The 16,784-nt window shown below is 41.8% G+C and overlaps 1 protein-coding gene across 1 annotated transcript in view; it reads right to left on the reverse strand.

The window, feature by feature from the left end:
• PDZRN4 (PDZ domain containing ring finger 4) overlaps window positions 1–16,784 on the reverse strand; it is a gene marked incomplete at both ends in the record, with an annotated part of 429,083 nt that overhangs the window by 283,625 nt on the left and 128,674 nt on the right. The gene's annotated exons all lie outside the window — the stretch shown is intronic.

Consider the following 16,784-nt stretch of genomic DNA (forward strand, 5'->3'; position numbering starts at 1 on the left):
GAAATTATCAATATATCCAATTACACAGATCTTCTAAATGTTGACACATTTCATGATACAATATTTTAAAAAACGTGTGTGTGTGTGTGTGTGTGTGTGTGTGTGTGTGTGTGTGTACACGTGCACGTGAGTCTGTGTGTGGTGAGACTGGGGATTGAACCCATGATCATTCTACTTCTAAGCTGCACCCCCAGACCTATTTTATTTTATTTTTAATAGGGTCTCCCTATGCTACCAAACTAGCCTTGAAAACCATCCTCTTATCAGAAAAGCCTATAATTATTGTTAATCTCTCAAGCCCCCAGTGACAGATACACATTTTCCAAAATTCTAATTTTCAATTGAAAGTTAAAATTTTTATTATAGTTAATAATATTGCCATTTTCCCTTTATATGAGTGTCATCATTTATTTTGAGAAAATGTCTGGCAAAAACATAAGTATCCATATTTATAATGTGTCAATCTTTAAAGTAAATTTGGTGTTTAATGAAATTTTGTGCTTGCAACTCAAAAGCAAAACAAGTGCTTTTCCTTATCAGAATGAATTCTGTATATTTCTTCATCACAGACTATTAAAAATAAATGCCACCAGGGTTGAGATGAAGTAAAATTAATTTTATTACTTTATCAAGGACAATCTTAACAAAAACTGATATTTTATTTATTCATTCACTCACTTTAAAACTATTTCTACAAGACCAAGGCCTTAAGAACATAAGACTACTAGTGTAGTTTGGGTCCACTTTCTGGATTCATGTTAAGACATGGCAGTTTTAACCACTATTGCTGCTAGACAACCAACAAAATGTTAATGCAGTGAAAATGGCAAATCATGTTTGAATATTGCTTAAGACATAATTTTGACCTGCTGAAAGGGACAGTAGAATACCTGAAAGGGTTTCAGCAAATTTCTAGAGCTCAGCTACAAACAGTTTCAGAACTGCTTTTCTATAGCACGGAATACTCCAGATCAGAAATTCTGTAAGCTCCAAAAATCAAGTGGAACCAAAATAGAAAAAGTCTGTCAAAACTTTGTCTTGATTTTTATTTCAAGATTCAAACCATATATGAATAACATCACTTCCACAGCCATAATCAATAGTTTTTGAATTCCCAAGACACAGAGTGGGTAACTTTCTGTGGTTCTTCGTCTATTTTACCTTGAATTTTAGTTTGTGTCATGTCTATTACAATTAAGGGCAGATTTAGTATCAGAGTCTAGAAAGGCATTGTGAGGATGTAATAGTCATAGATATTTTCTTTCTTTCTCTTTCTTTCCTTCTTTCCTTCCTTCCTTCCTTCCTTCCTTCCTTCCTTCCTTCCTTCCTTCCTTCTTTCTTTCTTTCTTTCTTTCTTTCTTTCTTTCTTTCTTTCTTTCTTTCTTTTTGGTGGCACTGGGGTTCCTGGAAGCCCTTCTACCTCTGGGCTACACTCCCAGACCTATTTTTACATTTTTATTTGGAAACAGGGTCTCCTAAGCCAGCGCGCACAGCTAGCTTCAAAGCTGCACAATCCTCCTGTCTCTGTCTCCCAAGCACAGGGATTACAAGTGTGCGCTACCATGCCCAGCAAGACTAATATTTTAATTTTATTTATTTTTTGGTGGTACTGGTGGTGGAACCCAGAGGCTTTACCTCCAGGCTATACTCCCAGATCTATTTTATATTTTATTTGGAAACAGGGTCTCACTAAGTTGCTGAGAGCCTCACTAAGTAGCTGAGGCTGGCTTTGAACCTGCATGATCCTCCTGTCTCAGCCTCCCAAGGGCAGGGATCACAAGCATGCGCCACCACGCCTGGCTTCATAGATATTTTCTTACATAAAAATTTGAAAATGTGCACAGTCAAAACTATCAACAAGAAAATAAAAAGGCAACTTACAAGATAAAATAAATATGTGCAAAAGCACATATCTGATAAGAAATTTGTACCCCAAATATGTGAAGTCTTCTCACATTTAATAAAATAATATTAACTCAATAGCAACAATAACTCTATAAAATAATTCTATTTAAAAATGGGTTAAATATTTGAGTAGATAGACATTTCTCCAAAGAAAATATGTAAGTAGCAAGTAAGCACATGAAAAGATGCCCAACGTCATTAGTTATTAGGGAAATGTAAATCAAAACCTCGACAAGATATTACTTCATTCCCCTAGGATGGTTGTAATAAAAGAGATAGGCAATAGCCAGTACTGGAAAAGATGTGGATAAATTAGAATCCTAATAGGTTTCTGGTGGAACTCTAAGATAATATAGATGTGGAAAACATTTTATGGTACCTCGAGAGGTAAAATATGAAGTTACCATATGTCCCAGAAAGTGTACCCTAGATATATAACCAAGTAAAATAAAAACAAATATGCACACAAAACTATGAACACAAATGTCCACAGCAGCACTATTCACAACAGCCCAATGTGTAAGTAACTGGAAATGTCTCACAACTAGTAAATGTTTAAGCAAAAGGTGTTATATGGTCATGAAATGAAATATTTTTCAGCAATGAAAATCAATGAAGTAGCAAGATATAAAAGACAATTTATGTGCCTTATAATCATTATGCTAAGTGGAAGAAACCAGACACAAGTGACCACATGCTACATCATTCTATTTTAAGAAATATCCAGAATAGGGAAATCTATAGAGACACAAAGGAGATGAGGAGACATTTTGAGAATGAAGAATGACAGCTAATGGTATGGGGTTTCTCTAGGGGCAACCAAAATATTCTAAAATTAGATTGCTCTAATATACCAAAATGCCAAATAACACTGAATTGTATACTTTAAAATAATATCTAGTACCTCATCAAACTTCTGGATAGATGGCTTATATCAATATAAATTAAATATACCAATACCATAGGTCAGTATTTATTGTATTTAAAATTAAAACTTAGAACATTTGAAAAATGCTTAAAGAAATCCTCAGGGATGGCTAATATTGTAAAACTTGAAAAAAATCAATTTTAACTAACTTTAATTTATAAGCCAAATGCAATTTATACTTTATTTTTTAAGAAGACAGACACAAGATCTGCTTACAAACTAGGACACATTGGGCAAGGTACTTAATCTCACAGCTCAGCATCAGGATCTGTGTAATTGAAAACTGCCCATGTTTTACATGAAACATGGAAATGAGTAAGGGTTAGCACTAAATATGTGCCAGTAAACACTAAAGATGCTAGTTTGAATAACATTAGTAACAACAAATATTATTAGCATTAATAATAAATATATACCAAGGGCATAGCTCTAAACAAATAATCAAGGGCATAACTCTATCAGAATACCAAGTGCTGTGTGCATATGTTTCTATCCCTCCTCATTTTGATGTGTAACTACAATGCACTAGTAAGAGTATATGAAAAATAAAATAAATATATGTGACACCAAATCCAAAATACACCACTGAGTACACTCAGAAATCTACCTTTCACTTTGAATGTCTGGACTACCATTTCAAAAGTCCCATGAAGAACTCCAATACAAGCATTTGGAGCAAAAGGAAGAAAGGTGAGCCAGCGCCACACTTTGCTTTATAGATCAAGGAACTGTCTAAATAATGTTTAACTCATCTCTGTCTACTCTGGCAGAAGTAAGTTTAAAGCAATTGAAAATATATATGGTTCTTTACATAAAGTGGGAGAAAAAATTAATTTGGAACTGTGACAAGGAAACATCTACTTGTCATTACTGCATCGAGGTATTCTGACATAAACCCACTATTGTTCAACTGTAAGAATCAGTGTCCGATTTCTGCACCCTCTTTTGTCGGTCTCCTTCTTCCTAAGCTTCCATTCATTCTGACTGAAGGACATTAGCAACATTATCTATGCTAGTAGTTAGAAGGCATGGGGGCAGGGAAGTAAGTAAGAAGGGGAAGACGCCCCAGCCAGGAGAGGGAGGGGGTTATGAATTTATGGGAACTAATTTGTCTAATATTTAGTAACAAAAGGAATGTTTCTCTGCTATGCATTAATGCAGCATCAATCATTGACTAACTGCTGCACACGTAATGAGAATAATCTCTGGCCAGCCCCGTGGCCTGTAAAGAGATAATAACCCAAATGGAATTTTTATTTTAATGCAACTCCCATCTTTTAAGTACAAAAATAAAACAGATTAAAGTTGGTAAAAATATAATAGCCTTTCATAAAAGCTAGTGTGATAACATATTTATTTCAGTAGCGAAGCCTGAAGAGCCCAAAATGTGTCCATTGGTTGTTGAGAATCTCCAGTTCAATGAACCTTTTCTTTTAATTCACTATGAGTTGTTTTAGTCTTCCCAGTGGTTGTGTCTAATAACACTGGCTTATCTGATTGCATTTCAGTACTTCTTTTACAAAGAACGCTTGAAAGATTGCACTTTATTTAGAATAACTTACTTTATTTTTTAGTCCAAATTGTGTTTTTAAAATTATGTAAAATACATACTTCAATACACATTGCATTTACTTTAAATAAAAAATAAATTGTTAAAAATCGCACAGAAACAAGCATTATATTTTAAAATAGATCAGCTTCATTGTAACACATATATTATGTCTTAGGTTAAGGTGAACATTTTCCCTATTTTCTATTTATTCCTCTGAAAGCAAAATCTATGCCAAAAATTTTATTTTAATTTGTTAGAGCTAGAGAAAATTCTTTCCTAATGACAGTTTGAAAATAAATTAAAAAATAAACATAAACATGAAAATGGCCTTTGGCATGCAATGGTTTTCTAGAATACAATCAGCAACTAGAAAATGTATCTGAATTTGTGTAAATGTGGGTCAGGAGGCAGAATGAAGGCAGGGTACTGGGGCCTTTAGTTTGTTGTTGTTAGAGATAATGAACTCTACATGCAAGAGTTCTTTTTAAAGGACAGTTTAAAATGGTAAAGGGCCTGAGAAGATATAGAAAAAATAATAAGCCTAACAATGACAAATATAGGGAAAAGAATTTAATGAAGTCAAGTTGAAACTATAATTTCAGAGAAAAAGTCTCACTGAACTCTGCCCGCTGCTCTACTACAAAAGGGTGATAAAATCAGCTTCCTTGATTTCTGGTACAGATTCTAAGTCAGGCAAAGTGCTTTGTCATAACGACGGAAATATAAAACTTCTCGGTTAATAATGAATAGAAACCTGACGTACACAACTTTATAATTCTCATTTTTATTATAACTAAATATAATTCTATAACTTTTAAGATTTACTTTTAGATTTATATAACATAAGGCTGACAGAAATCCTTAGTGTCTTTGAATAAAAGGATATGAATATTGTTGTTTACACAAATGGATACAAGTATTTTAGTAGTTTTCTTAAACTCTGAGAAATCTTTTATTTTCTAAGAACTATGAAACACATGGTCTGATCTCATTGTTATAAAAAGATGTAGTTGATAAAGGTTCTAAAAATTCTGTCTCTATTTTTTTAGGATTCCAGTATTCATTTTTTATTTCTAGGATTAAACTAACACCACTGTAGCAGTAGCACTGGTGCTTTTATTTCTTAAATATCTTTTTATGGAATTTTATAATTGGACCATTGTTTTAGTACATTTTGAGAGAGTGGGGTAGTATCCAGAGGAAATCACACCAAATGCTGTGTGCAGTAATGAAACTATTTTAAAATAAAGATATATTTTCACCAAAAGTTTCTTTATGACATTACAAATTTTACCCTTTGTAACAAAAATTAAAATCCAAACATATAAAATTCTATTTGACTTTTTCTAGGAGAATTACTAATAAGCATGCATTTTGTATTCCCCAAGTGAAGAAATGATGGATAAATTTAATTTTCTGTAGTCAGGTGTGGTGGCTCATGCTTGTAATCTCAGCATTCAGGAGGCGGAGACCAGAGAATAGTGGTTCATGGACAGCCTCAGCTACTTAGTGAGGCCCTTTGTAACTCAGTGAGAATCTGTTTCAAAAAAATAAAAAGACTAAAAAATAGGGCTGGGAGTGTAGCTCAGAGATAGAATGTCCCTGGATTCCATCCAGGTAATGCATATGTGTGTGTGTGTGTGTGTGTGTGTGTGTGTGTGTGTGTGTATATATATATATATATATATATATATATATATATATATTTGTAGTTTATAACCAAAAAACTATTGCCACTTTAAAATATAAAATACACTGTAATATTGAATATATTTCTCCAATTCTGTCTCCTCATCCTCTTTTGAAAATAACTGCTTTATAGGGAATTTTAATTGGGTGAGATTTCTGGATAAAACTTCTGGATCAGAAATATTTGATCCTAGTTTCCAATACGGACCAGCAATGGCCCTCTCTCTTGGTATTTGTACCTTGTTTAATAATCTCCCACACTGTAACAGGAATGTCTCTGTTAATAACAATATAGAAGTGATGCTACGCCACTTCTGAGATGAGTTTATGAGAACATCGTCTCTTCTGTGTTAGTTGTTCACTTCCCTTTTCTCTAGGGTCATTTACTCTGCGAGGAGCCAGATTTCGTGCCATGAGCAGACCCAGAGAAGCCCTTGTGGCAAAGAATTTCAACCAAGAGCCAGGAAGAAAATCAAGTTTTCTGTAAAAATCTGTATGAATGAGGTAAAAAGTAGATAAAGCCACCAGATACACTATAGCTTTACCTATATCTTAACTGCAATCTCATGATATATAGTGAACCACTTACCCAGCTAATAACTCCTGGATACCTGGTCCTAAGAATCTGTGTGAAGTAACACAGTAAGTTGATGAAAGTTGGGATGGTTTGACATGTACCAAACGATAATTAACACAATTTCTGCTATCACAAAATAACCAGGAAGAGTCAATAGACATGTCAATAGGTATGTTATTGGGGGGGGGATACTGAAAATTTCTTGATCTAGTTCTTATAGCCTTTATCTAACCATGGATATGGCTGGCTTCCTCTTTTTCTCTGTATGTACACACCTATATAACCTATATAACCAAAAAAATGACACATGATATTTTTCTGTTTTAAATACTATTCAAAATGGAAACATTAGGCCATGAGAATTTTACCTTAAGAGTGACATCCTTTTAAATTCATAATGCTAATATTCATACATTGCTTGCAATTTTGCTAATTTTGAGATCTGAGAACTGGAATTGTTGGCACTAGATAAACATTGGATGAATGAATGAATTGGCTAATTCATTATATTACTAGATTACATTTTTTTGTTAAATTAGAACATTAAAACAAAAGATCAGAACAAATATCTATCAGTCCTTTCTTAACAACTAAATTAAATGCCATAGCTGCATATTTGGACATAATATATTTTCCAAGAGAACAAGTTATAGAAAAATGTTCCCTTCAGTGGGGCTTGGTGGTGCATGTCTATAATCCTAGTACATGGAAAACTGAGATAGGAGGATTTCAGGCTCAAGTTCAGCCTCAAAAATTTAGGTAGGCCCTCAGAAACTTACTGAGACCTTGTTTCTAAATAAATAAATAAATAAATAAATAAATAAATAAATAATAAAAGGGCTGGCGGTATTGCTCAGAGGTAGAATGCTCCTCAGTTCAATCTCAAAACAAACAAAAAATGCTCCCTTTATTTATGTTCTAATTATAAATAATCCAATGAGGTGGGATGGGATGCAAAGGGAAATACAACAAGTAATACATGTATGTGTGTTTGTATCACTTTGAATCTCATCATGATGTATAATTACAATGTACCAATAAAAGTATAGGTATTATAGAGTCATCCAATCCATATTAATGAGAAACTGTAAAGACAACGCATAGGAATAAAGCAAACTGTGTGGCTTCTATGAAGGCATCAATGTTGGTAGGTCAGGATTTTTCACAAACTTGGTGTGGTTCATTCAAAAAGAGGATTGGGGTCAAAGATGGCTTACCTTTGTTGAATTCCAAGGAATGACTTCATTTTCATCCTGGTAGCTGTGAGAAAACTGAACCCTGGGATCAAGGTCATTTGATGAATTTCATGAGAACAAATGAATAGCGCAGACAAAGAAGAACAAGAAGAACAGGGACTGTCAAATCTGAGGGCAGATGCTGACTGTATGTCAGAATAGAATTCTGAGAACTCCCTCTGGTATTTCTCTGAAGAAGCCACGCACATCCACAACCCAAATCCAAGAGAAACATGTCATTGCTCCTCTAGACTGTCCACCCTGAGGACTCTGAATGCTACATTCCATTGTGAAGTCCACAAGTCCCAGTTGATAGCTAGAATGTGACTGGAGGCCCCATACATACCACTTTGTATTTTGTTGTTCAATCACCTCACTCTTTTATGGTGATACAGTCTTTCTTTCTTTAGGGATGTAGCTCTGAGTACTGCTTAAGAAACTGAAAAACTAGTCAAATATTGAAAATCTGAGTAGTGAACACACCTGAGAAGTGCCAGTTTGGTCTTTACATGGAAGTCAGCACTGACTGGACCAGTGGTGGGTATCTGACTCATGGCCGATCAAGCCTTGATCTGACCAGTGGCTTATAACAGCCACTACAAGCGCTGTGCATGATAATTCTATTCCAAAGCTTTTATTTATTGTTTCTTTTTTTCCTCCCCTCTCTATACTTCACCTGCCAAAATGAATCAGCTCTTAGGTGGGACATACATTATTCTAGGGGATACTATGTAAAATTAGGCATTTTATAGATCATGTTTGTTGAATGGTAAGGACAATGAATTGAGTCTTTGTATATGAATGCAATAAATACTTTTGAATGGGAATTTTTAAAGGGAGAGGAATACCTAGAAAGAACGATGATTATTTCTAAAAGAGTTAATCTCTCTCTCTTTCCATATATGTTGTAATAGCTCTCTCTCTATATATAGTTATCTTTCTCCTCTCTCCTCTTTCATATATATGGTTGTATACACATAGATAGATAGATAGATAGATAGATAGATAGATAGATATAGGGCCCAGAATGCTATATTCTGAAAGAAACTCTTTTGTTACTATTTTAATAAACCATGCACTGTCCTTTTTTTTTTAAGTTCCAATTCTCTTGAAAACAAATGATATTCAAGTAAGACCATAAAAATATGACCAGAAATTAGATATCCAGGTAAAGTTACCACATTGAGTTGGTAGGAATAGAGTCACATTTCATTGTTTCCTTCTCCATAAAATTCATAAGTATGCATCTTAGACACATTAACTCTATGTGTTTTCCTGAACACTATGGCAATTTTCTGGGTGCAGAGTAAAGATCCATAAAGTAATATTAGCCTCTTCATTCTCAGTGTCATAACCCAGTGGAAAAACTAATATCCTGAGCAAACATTATAAATATGTTTTATTGTATACTAAGAAGTGTTTGCATATCTGAAAATCTTCAATACCTTTCTTCAACAGCAAAACAAATCAGGTCTGGCATCATTAATAGGCTGTTCAAGAACTCAGTAATTAACCTGGCTAAGAATTATTGCTCCTTCTATCAGATTATTTTAATCTGCCATACGGAGCACATTTGTGACATATAATAAATAACACGAAATGGTGATGAATAGGCACACACTTGTTACCATGATAGTCCTGTTTCTAACATCTTGTCAATATACAAAGCTGCTTTAGATGTGAAAGTGAATCCTCAGCTGTCACTACTCAGTACCACATAAACAGTAGACTTTCACACAAAATACTTTTATATTTGATAGCTGTATATTTTCATTTTGACCTAATCAATTTTTCCCAATAATGTTCTATCAAGGTCATTAATGCCCACTTTACTTTAAAAATGTTTGGATAAAAATTTCAAAGCACAAGTAAACCGTATCGGTGTTTTTCAAAGAAAAGATTGGCAAAAGGAGAATTGAAAGAGTCACCTATATTTTATTCTGACTTTTAAATAGATGGTAGTTTAAAATAAGAAATCTTATTAAAATGGTGTTTTCTGTGAGGGAAGCTGACACATTTCTAGAACGTGGTATTACAGTTTTAGTGACAAGCGAATTAAAGACAAATCAGATATTCTATAATCAATGATTTATCTTTTCTCCTCCTTTTTAGCCTGGGAATTAAATCCAGCCCGGGTTAGCCTAGTTATCTATGATGTGCAAGGCAGACATGATCCATTGTGTACCCACAGTGAGTGACAGTATGAATGACAGCCTTTGCCAGTCAAAGCCGAGATAAGGATGGTTCTGAGAGAAGCTCCGGCTTGAGAGCCATCTGCTTTGTCCTAGTCATTCCTCCTGGCAGGAAGGCTGATTCTCAGATAAGAGGGTGATGGTGCCTAGCTTATTTCAGAGAAGGATCTCAGCAAAATAATCAGTGCCATCTGCATTCAGAATAACAAGTCTTCTTTCTTTCTTCCTTTCTTTCTTTTAAACTTTTCAGTCATGGGTCCGGCTGAATACTGTCAATGCTTCCTTACATTGAGTATACCACCAAAGAGGGACCTTTGGAGTTTAAGAACCAAAAAACTGAACAAAACACAAAAGAGACCAAAGATCTTCAAATAATGAAAGGAAACAGCAAGAGGGCCTGTGAGTAATGCTGTTGAGATGGTCTGGGATGAGTAGATGCTAGCAAAGGCCAAGTTACAGAATCAGAGGAATTTGGATGCTAATTAAGAGCCAAAAGTTTCATGAGGCTTCCAAAAAAAGAATGGCCTTTGCCCCAGAGAGAGGTATGCATAAATGAAAACAACAAAAACAACTGCCAATAGACTGGTAGACAGGCGGCTAATAATAAGTGTCCCTGTCAGGATTTGAAGGCCCAGTGGAATTAGAAAGATAGGGAAATTTCATTCTGGCTAAAGGTTGTGGGATGTTTAATTGTCTCAGTTCTCAGTCTGTGCATCATGCAAAGATGACTAGGTATGAAGAGTGTCTTATTTGAGCCAACAGAAGATTCTTTGGGAACCCTGATATGCTCAACTCAAAACAAAGTCAAATATGAGAAACTGCACAAAACATCTGCTTGTCTTCATATAGTTTTGTACCAGGAGGACTTGCAAGCTGGTAGTGTTCAAGTCCAGGTGAACTAGAGTATCTGTTGGAATGCTTTGGTCATGATATTCTATAACTGTTTTCCTTTTGTCGAATTGCAAACCATTAAGATAATTTGCCATGGGGAATGGAGTGAAGGCAGGATGAAGAAAGGTTCAGGAGGTAGATCAGTTGAAGACTAGACAGGAGACAAAATCAGAGACTGGAACTCAGAATCCAACATACAAGCATTAGCAAAGGCTCTGATTTGGAGCTAAGAGGCTGGGCCTGCTGTCAGACTGCTGTCAGCTTGCCCAGTCATGGGCCAGAAAGCCTATTCTATCACTGTGCAAAGTAGATGTCCAGTTAGGGATCTACCTGGGTTCACGGCAGGTGTGGCAGTAATAACAAACTGCTATTTTGGAGCACATGGCTGCCAAGAAAAAAAGGTTTACCAGGAGGGCTGAACTGTCTCTTCACACCTGCAGCACAAATCCTGGAGATTCATGCTTACCTGTCTCAGAACTTCAGCGTATTAATGACAACAGGTCCCCAAGCAACCTGAAACCCAACAAACACCTATAGAAGTATAGCTTCTCTAATTTGCAGTTAAGGACTTAAGCAGCTATATTGCGGTTTAGAGGCAAGTTTTTTTTTTTTTTTTTTTTGGTGGTGGTACTGGGGTTCCTAGAAGCCCTCCTACCTCTGGGCTACACTCCCAGACCTATTTTATTTTTGGAAACAGGGTCTCTTAAGCCAGAGCTGCTAGCTTCAAACCTGCGCAATCCTCCTGTCTTTGCCTCCCAAGCGCGGGGATTACAAGCGTGCACCCCCAAGCCCAGCAGAGGCAAGGTCCTTGAAGTCATACTTGAATCCAAACTCACTTATTTAGTAACTATGTGATTTTGGCAGTTACTTAAATTTTGTTGTTGACTAACATGGGCATGATATTAGGATGGGTAAAACTACACAAAACTTTTGAAACAGAAATTTGACTGATTGTAAGCACACAACATCTATTTTACTGTTACTGATAATGTCAATGTTGCTATTATTCTGGATATTCTTAGATAAAGGAAGTGGAGAAACAGCCCTATTTACTCCACATCTCCCTACCAATTTCCACTTCCATACTATTTCTTCATCTGCCACTTATAAAACTTGCCATTCTGACCCTGCTATTTATTTGGAGAGCTAGTTATACTCATTTTGGGTCAGTCTTCTTCATTCACAAGTGAATTTAGCTCTGACTGCAGTCTTCCTCATCCACATTACCTCTAGCCCATCTTGGAGACTTTCTCAGCAAACATCGAAACATCATCTGAACTATCCAGTTCACTGGACCCTTAGCAATTGTTCTCTTTATCCTAGATAGTTTTTCCCTTCACAGCACCTCACATAACCTTCTCCTGGTCATACCAAGGACTTTATCATCATCAGTATCTATACCATCTTCAAATCTGAAATACAAGCATTCACCCTTCAACCACAGTTTCCTATCCTTTTCTATTCCTTATTCAACTAAGCATTCCTCTTACAACATTATGGTGTTTAGAGCATTGGACCCACAAAAATTTTATCCTCCCTCTTTTCTTCTACCTTCACATATCCTCAGATATGTTTGTTTTCTCTCTTCTTCCTTTGTTCTCTCTTTGCAAAACCTCACATGCCAGGTGAATACAAGCATTGGCTTTTTCAATGTTCCTTCCTGACAACTTGAAGATAGCTGGAGAACAGTATACATTAACTTCATTATTTCACATCTCAAATGGGCCCTCAATACTATACAGCAATTCTGTGTCTTATTTAAACTAAATTTCCAGTATTTAAGATTGAATAAATAATATATGAGCCTCTTTTTTCTTGCCCTGCCCTTTGACTCACTCTTGGCTAATGTTACACCATTACATTCTACTGTGAAAACAGAAATCACCAGATGCCAAGGTCCTTCTAAGCAGATTCAAAATTTACTTATGTACCCACATATCTTTTTTTCCTTTTACATAAAGAAATGTAAATGGCAATTCCATAATAAGTGTTTGGGTTCCATTTTAGCTTTTATTTCAAGTTCTTTATTTCTTGCTCAGCTTCAATAGCTTTAGCCCTTCAAATCCATAAACACTTGGGAAAAGGTGATTGTTTGAGGTTTAAGCGTCATTGGCATATTTATATATAGGCATGCCTATCCATAATTAGTCAGACAACTGACTGAAATATAGAAAATAAGAATATTTAACATTTCTAAAAATATGAGATAGGTCTTAATGAAGCAGAGAAATTGAAATATTGCCCAATGTTACCTGTTGCTTCTCTGCTCTTCACAATCATAAAATTCAAGTTCTCATGGTCTAAATGGCTTCTGTATTTATTTTATTTTATTTTTTTTAATTAATTTATTTTTTAAATTGGTGCATTGTAGTCATATATCAATCACATTGGAGTACAAGACTTGAGAGGATATACAAGCACACATCATCCAATTAGCCCTCCTCCAGCCCCCATCCCATTCCCTCCCCCTCCCTCCATCCCACACTTCTTTGGTGATTTACTTTGATACATTTGTTTATGTACCTCCTGCATTTTAAAGAGGCTCCGTCCTCCAGTATTACATACCCTCTGATTCGTCACATTAGTTGCTTCACTATAGGGCCCTTTCTATAGCTCAACCTCTTCCTGTTGCCCTTTTCCTCCTAGTTATTGCTGATTAAGAGAAGCATCTGATTTATATTTTCTGCGATATTTCTCTGTGCATGCTGCGTTGCAAGTACCAATCCCACTCTTGATGGTCCCAGTAGTGGCCTGGCTACTCAGTGGACTGATCCAGACCTCGCTGGCTCACGCAGCGGCCTTGCCTCATGGGAGGACCCAGTTCTGGTCTCGCTGGCCCCTGAACCGGTCAAACCCCTAAGCTGGCTTTGGTCCCGACCTTGGAGGCCGCAGGGGTGAACTTGCCTCACGCCAGGCTCCGAAGCTGGCCATTGGCCCCTGCACCGGTCTAACCCCTTGGCAGGATTCCAATCCTGGCCTCGGAGGCCCCAACACTGGTAATGCCTCACGGCAGGCTCCGAAGCCGGCCTCACTGGCCCCAGCACCGGCCTAACCCCTTAACAGGCTCTTATCCTGGCCTCAGAGGCCCCAGTACCGGCCTTGCCTCACGGCAGGCTCCGATGCCGGCCTCGCTGGCCCCAGCACCGGCCTAACCCCTCGGCAGGCTCCGATCCCGGCCTCGGAGGCCCCAGTACCGGCCTTGCCTCACGGCAGGCTCCGATGCCGGCCTCGCTGGCCCCAGCACTGGCCTAACCTCTCGGCAAGCTCTTATCCTGGCCTCGGAGGCCCCAGTACCGGCCTTGCCTCACAGTAGGCTCCGATGCCGGCCTTGCTGGCCCCAGCACCGGCCTAACCCCTCGGCAGGCTCTTATCCTGGCCTCGAGGCCCCAGTACCGGCCTTGCCTCACGGCAGGCTCCGATGCCGGCCTCGCTGGCCCCAGCACCGGCCTAACCCCTCAGCAGGCTCTTATCCTGGCCTCGGAGGCCCCAGTACCGGCCTTGCCTCACGGCAGGCTCCGATGCCGGCCTCACTGGCCCCAGCAGCGGCCTAACCCCTCGGCAGGCTCCGATCCCGGCCTCAGAGGCCCCAGTACCGGCCTTGCCTCACGGCAGGCTCCGATGCCGGCCTCGCTGGCCCCAGCACCGGCCTAACCCCTCGGCAGGCTCTTGTCCTGGCCTCGGAGGCCCCAGTACCGGCCTTGCCTCATGGCAGGCTCCGCTGCCGGCCTCGTTGGCCCCAGCAGCGGCCTAACCCCTCGGCAGGCTCCGATCCCGGCCTCGGAGGCCCCAGCACTGGTCATGCCTCAAGGCAGGCTCCGATGCCGGCCTCGCTGGCCCCAGCACCGGCCTAACCCCTTGGCAGGCTCTTATCCTGGCCTCGGAGGCCCCAGTACCGGCCTTGCCTCACGGCAGGCTCCGATGCCGGCCTCGCTGGCCCCAGCACCAGCCTACCCTCTCGGCATGCTCCGATCCCGGCCTCGGAGGCCCCAGCACTGGGCATGCCTCACGGCAGGCTCCGCTGCCGGCCTCGTTGGCCCCAGCACCGGCCTAACCCCTCAGCAAGCTCTTATCCTGGCCTTGGAGGCCCCAGTACCGGCCTTGCCTCACGGCAGGCTCCGATGCCGGCCTCGCTGGCCCCAGCACCAGCCTAACCCCTCGGCAGGCTCTTATCCTGGCCTAGAGGCCCCAGTACCAGCCTTGCCTCAAGACAGGCTCCGATGCCGGCCTCACTGGCCCCAGCACTGGCCTAACCCCTCGGCAGGCTCTTATCCTGGCCTCGGAGGCCCCAGTACCGGCCTTGCCTCACGGCGGGCTCCGATGCCGGTCTCGCTGGCCCCAGCACCGGCCTAACCCCTCGGCAGGCTCCGATCCCGGCCTCGAAGGCCCCAGCCCTGGTCATGCCTCAAGGCAGGCTCCGATGCCGGCCTCGCTGGCCCCAGCACCGGCCTAGCCCCTTGGCAGGCTCTTATCCTGGCCTCGGAGGCCCCAGTACCGGCCTTGCCTCAAGGCAGGCTCCGATGCCAGCCTCGCTGGCCCCAGCACCGGCCTACACCCTCGGCATGCTCCGATCCCGGCCTCGGAGGCCCCAGCACTGGGCATGCCTCACGGCAGGCTCCGCTGCCGGCCTCGTTGGCCCCAGCACCGGCCTAACCCCTCGGCAAGCTCTCAACCTGGCCTCGGAGGCCCCAGTACCGGCCTTGCCTCACAGCAGGCTCCGATGCCGGCCTCGCTGGCCCCAGCACCGGCCTAACCCCTCAGCAGGCTCTTATCCTGGCCTCGGAGGCCCCAGTACCGGCCTTGCCTCACGGCAGGCTCCGATGCCGGCCTCACTGGCCCCAGCAGCGGCCTAACCCCTCGGCAGGCTCCGATCCCGGCCTCAGAGGCCCCAGTACCGGCCTTGCCTCAAGGCAGGCTCCGATGCCGGCCTCGCTGGCCCCAGCACCGGCCTAACCCCTCGGCAGGCTCTTGTCCTGGCCTCAGAGGCCCCAGTACCGGCCTTGCCTCAAGGCAGGCTCCGATGCCGGCCTCGCTGGCCCCAGCAGCGGCCTAACCCCTCGGCATGCTCCGATCCTGGCCTCGGAGGCCCCAGCACTGGTCATGCCTCAAGGCAGGCTCCGATGCCGGCCTCGCTGGCCCCAGCACCGGCCTAACCCCTCAGCAGGCTCTTGTCCTGGCCTCGGAGGCCCCAGTACCGGCCTTGCCTCAAGGCAGGCTCCGATGCCGGCCTCGCTGGCCCCAGCACCGGCCTAACCCCTCGGCATGCTCCGATCCTGGCCTCGGAGGCCCCAGCACTGGTCATGCCTCAAGGCAGGCTCCGATGCCGGCCTCGCTGGCCCCAGCACCGGCCTAACCCCTCAGCAGGCTCTTATCCTGGCCTCGGAGGCCCCAGCACCGGCCTTGCCTCACGGCAGGCTCCGATGCCGGCCTCACTGGCCCCAGCACCGGCCTAACCCCTCAGCAGGCTCTTATCCTGGCCTCGGAGGCCCCAGAACCGGCCTTGCCTCATGGCAGGCTCCGATGCCGGCCTCACTGGCCCCAGCAGCGGCCTAACCCCTCGGCAGGCTCCGATCCCAGCCTCGGAGGCCCCAGTACCGGCCTTGCCTCAAGGCAGGCTCCGATGCCGGCCTCGCTGGCCCCAGCAGCGGCCTAACCCCTCGGCAGGCTCCGATCCCGGCCTCGGAGGCCCCAGCACTGGTCATGCCTCAAGGCAGGCTCCGATGCCGGCCTTGCTGGCCCCAGCACCGGCCTAACCCCTCAGCAGGCTCTTGTCCTGGCCTCGGAGGCCCCAGCACTGGTCATGCCTCAAGGCAGGCTC

Source organism: Muscardinus avellanarius, assembly GCF_963383645.1.
Source record: "Muscardinus avellanarius genome assembly, chromosome: 11".
NCBI classification, from domain to species: domain Eukaryota; kingdom Metazoa; phylum Chordata; class Mammalia; order Rodentia; family Gliridae; genus Muscardinus; species Muscardinus avellanarius.